The sequence below is a fragment of the Aphanomyces invadans genome (assembly GCF_000520115.1).
Source record: "Aphanomyces invadans strain NJM9701 unplaced genomic scaffold supercont1.55, whole genome shotgun sequence".
NCBI lineage: Eukaryota > Oomycota > Saprolegniomycetes > Saprolegniales > Verrucalvaceae > Aphanomyces > Aphanomyces invadans.
Window position 1 is genome coordinate 236563 of NW_008580200.1, and position 5130 is coordinate 241692.

Below are 5130 nucleotides of genomic sequence, written 5' to 3' on the forward strand. Positions count from 1 at the left end.
TTTGTATACGGCCTCACTTCTGTTCCTCTTCGTTTGAAACTTCTCGACGACATGCGGATGCTTGGGGATAGCACTTTGAACATTGGCAGTCTCTACTCTATCCAAGGAAATCATCGCATACAGTGATCGAAATAATGATATGCCACCCACAATTTTCAGCTTTCTCTGCGTTCCAATTGGTTTAAATGAGCCCAAAATACAACCAATTAGAATCGAACATGATTGGCATCCAGTGCCATCCGCGATTTGACGATCCGAGGTCAAGCTGCCGAGAAATTGGCGGGAGAATAAAAACCCGCGAGAAATTTTGATATGACTGGTTCGGTCATTCTTCTTTTTTGCAGTGCAGTCAAACTCAAGTGTAAGCTAAATGACTTCACACATGTCCACAAACGTCTGATGCATGCAAACCAACCTCGTAGACAGCCTAGCCATGTTGAGGGGAGAACCTCTCACCGATGACGAGAAGCTGGAAGCTCTGGTCCTGCGCCGCGAGGATCGGAGCACCAGCTACATCGCCAAAGAGCTTGGACGCTCCCGCGGTTGTATACGAGCGTTTTTGAGCAATTCATCGGCATACGGCGTCGCACGTTCGCCCGGACGACCGTCCAAAGTTAGCCATGCCTTGCACCGCCGAATGATTCGAGCTGCCCGCACTGGCAAGTAAACAGCGGCTGAGCTCGTGGAGAAGCATTCTCTTCCCGTCGGACAACGTCGTGTCTGTCAACTTCTCAACAAGAGCGGCAAGCTCGAGTTCAAGAAGCGTCTTTCCGCACCAATGATTATGGCGCGAGCGCACCAAAAAGCACGCGTCGAATGAGCAAAGGAGGCACGCGGCTGGGGTGCCAAGTTTGACGACATCATCTGGTCAGATGAAAAGAAGTGGAACCTGGACTGGCCCGACAGGTTCAGCTTCTACTGGGCCGACCTCAACGGGCGTCGCGAGCACTTTTCCAAGCGTCAAAAGGCGGCGGGGGTGTGATGGTGTGGGGAGGATTTAGCAGTCGCGGCAATACAGAGTTGGCCTTCTTGACTGGTAAGCAAAGCAAGGAGTCGTATATCAATACGATTTCGGACTTTATGCTGCCCTTCACGCACTGGAAGCACAAGGATGAGCACCAATTCCAACAAGACAACGCTTCGATCCATACGGCAGGTGCTGGTTTGGAGTGGTTCAAGGAGCCTGAAGTCAAGGTGGACGTGATGAAGTGGCCTGCGAAGTCACCCGACTTGAATCCAATTGAAAACCTCTGGGGAATCATGTCCCGGAAGGTCTACGACAACGGGCGCCGTCAATTTTCGACCAAGGCTGACCTCATTGCCTGTGTGCGCCAAGTTTGGGACGAGATCGACATCTCTTTGCTCAAGAAACTTGTGGCAAGGATGCCGAAGCGATGCGACTTAGTTGTGGCGAGCAAATGTCGTAAAATCAAGTACTAAATGAGTGCCTCTTAACTGTAAATGTGTCATATCTTTATTTCTTCGACAATTTCTGTCTCATGGCTCTCGAATACAAAGGAAGTGATATAAACCGTTCGGATGGTCACACCTATATTTTAAATGATAGCACAAGGCTAACAAATAGTCGTTGTACAGTCGAATGCCCACGACATGCCTTCTATATATTGAGAAAAAACCAGCCAGGCATATCTTTATTTCGATCACTGTAGCAGCTTTTGACTTGTCGACATGCGAGTAGTCCCAAAGCTCTCAACTCGCGCGAAGTGATTTATACGAGCACAGCGTGAGTCGTCTCTCTGTCTGGAATTCCTATGCCTATCGTCAAAATGATATTGTCACCCAAATGACGCAAACAGATGCGCATATTGTGGTATTTTTGACTCGACCGCGTCGGGCGACGTGGTAGTCAGTGCCGACTGAGGTGCATTCTGTTGAAGCGAGGAAGAGTGAGCTGATGGCTGCAAGGCCAGTGGAGTAGATTCAAGTGTGAATCACTTTTCGTTATAAACCTCCGACCTCTGTGGATATGAATGGCTGTAGTAGCTCCTATATGAACATGCAGATTGTTGATCAACGATTAACATTCTCAACACTCCCTTATGTTGGTTGTGGGTCAGCCTGTGCAGTCCAGTTTGCATCTTTGGCATGGCTTGCGGTGGACATCGCGGCGTTCTTGGGCTTCGTGATGGCGTCTCTCATGGACACTTCGGTCAAGATATCGGCGAGTTGGTCGGCGGTCCCGACGTGGTGGATAGCGGTGGTGCCGTCGACGACAAGTTGCCGGACGTAGTGAAACCGGACGTCCATGTGTTTGCTCCGCTCGCTGACACCGCCCCCCTCGGCTGTCGCACTTGCCGACTTGTTGTCGCACAAGGTAAGTGTCGGTGCATTTTGATTGACACCTAACTCTTGCAAAATGCCGCGGAGCCAGACGATTTCCTTCGCAAGCTCCACCAAAGCGATGTACTCGGCTTCGCAAGTGGACAACGCCACGACCCGTTGACGTGCGGACTTCCACGACATCGCTCCGCTGCCAACAAAACACACAAAACCTGTGGTCGAACGGCGTCCGCTGCGATTGGCCCAGCTAGCGTCGCTGTAGCCGACGAGTCCACAGTTGCTCATCCGGTACGTGAGTCCATGATCGATAGTCGTATCGTAATAAACGTTTGGCACCGACCATGTGGGGTTCACGCGGGTCGTGGAGGTGTCGAGACAGACGTTGGACGGCGTGGGCGATGTCCGGTCGTGTGCACACCATCAAGTACGTGAGTGATCCGACCATGGATCTGTAGGTTGACTGATCGGCCGAAAGTTGTGATTCATCGTGCGTGCCATAGGTTTTGTGGTCGTCCACTTCGGGAGTAGCATACCCATGGCAGTCGGTCATGCCGAACCGGTCCAGTACCTTCTTGGCGTAGGCACACTGGGACATTGTAAGTTCTCGCTTGGCCTCGTCATAGTTGATCTTGATCCCTAGGAAGTATGCGGCTTTTCCTTGGCGTTTCAGCTACATCTTAGCTTCGAGCTGGCCGAGAATCCTGTTGGCTGCGTCGTCCTTCTTGGCCATGACGAGAAAGTCGTCGACGTAAATGCATATGAATTCCATCTTCTCCCCTGACCTTCTGATGTAGAAGCATGGGTCGCACTGACTGGGGCGGAAACCGACGGAGACGAGGATCTTGCGGCAGTGGTCGTCCAGGTGGTTGATCGACGTATAGCATAATGCCATTGTCCTTGGAGGCTTGAACGAAGGCCGTGTCGGCGTCAGCTTGAACGATGACGAACCCCTTGACTACGAATGCGGCGCACGTGCGAACAGTTGCCATCTTCACGACAGGGGAGTACGTGTTTGAATAGTCGATCCCTTCTACTTGACAGTAGCCTTGTACACTAAACGGGCCTTGTAGTGAACTACGACGCCGTCGGAGTTGGTTTTCTTGGCGTATGTCCACCGCGACCCGATTGCATTTCGTCCTGGTGGTAGATACATGAGTTTCAACGTCCCGACGTCATTGAGCTGCTTGAGTTCAAGTTGCTCGGCCTTGGCCCACTCGTCCCGTTGTCGCGACGCCATGGCCACCCTGTGGCTGTTGGGTACATCATCTGTGATCGGCAAGGCCAAGCAAGCGAACTCAACTCCATCCACCGTCGTCGACATCGAAACATGGTCTTCCTCATTCGCGGCGTTGGCATCGCCGCGAGTTGCTCGGTTCAGGTCGTGCAGGACACGGTCAACGGGGTCGTTCCCTTGACGGTTGGTAGGTGCTTCATCCATATATCTGGACGGAGTCCTCATGGTCGTTCTGTCGCGCAGGAGCATTCGTCGATTTTCGCTCGCTGGCGCAGCGGAGGGCAGGTACGTACGCGTCGGTCTCCCTGTTGTGCCGATCTCCGATGAGTCGATGTTGAGCCCTTTGTAGAGAGTACTGGAGTCGCCGGTGAACGTTTTCGGTGGGACCTTGAAGTGGCTTCGGGGCTTGGTGGCGGTGGTTGTTTGGTGGCGTGGCGCTGTCATCGGGGTGGTGGTGAGTCTTGGCTGGTATGTCTCCCCTTGGATAACGCTTCTTCATCTTCGTCGTCGTCGTCATCATCGGTCGTGATTAGGTACTCATCAATGGGGGTTCGTTCCCCGATGAACTCGTTCTCGCGGAACTGGACGTGGACGCTAGTGACCATCTTCTGGTGCTCCAGGTCGTATAGTTTGTACGACTTCTGGTGTTCAGCGTATCCCATCACCACACACTTCGTTGCTTTGGGTGTGAGTTTGTCCCGCTTTTCTGGCTCCTTCATAAGAATGTAAGCGACGCATCCGAAGACCCGCAACTTGTCCAAACGCGCTGGGTGGCCGGTAAACGTTTGGATGGGGGACTGGTGGCGCTGAGACCGTGCGACACTCGGTTTTGGATGAAGACGGCCGTGTTTACGGCCTCCGCCCACCACCGTCTGGCCATTCCGTCGTGGGACAACATGGCCATGGCCATTTCCATAATCGACCGGTGAGCGCGCTCTGCCATCCCGTTTTGCCACTGATTCGGTGCTGTAGACGTCTCATGCGTGATGACCCACTTGGCCAGTGCATCGGCGAACGTGGTGGATGAGTATTCGGGGCCGCCGTCGGAGTGGAACACTTTGACGTTGCGGCCGGTCTGCGCCTTGGACCACGCTATGATCTTCGCAAAGTCGTTGTGTTGGGTGGCACTGTCAATGGAATTGACGAAACGTTCGACTTTCATGCCCGAACCGGCGTCGACGTACACTGTGTAATACTTGCACCCGCCGACTGACGCTGTTCTCATCGGCCCCTTGCTGTCCGACACCCAGCATTCGCCAGGCTTGAACGATCGTGTGTGCGTCTTTGGAGGTGAGATCTTTGTGATCTTGTTCTTGACGCAGCACTCACATTTCTTCCTCGGCTCGTGTAAGTTGCCCGGCGTACCAAGGCCCATAGGCTGCAGCGGTTGATCGCGGCAACGGGTAGGTGTCCTACTCGTTGATGCCAGAGGTCCGACGTATCGTCTGCAGATTTCTTGCGTGGGTTGATCACGGCGCTATTGCAGTGTTCGACGGTGGCTTGGTCGAGGACGTACACCTTGTACCTAGGGTCCAACGTTGCCGTTGCGATTGGTACGGAATCGTGCATGATGCTGCAGCCATTGGTCTTGAAGG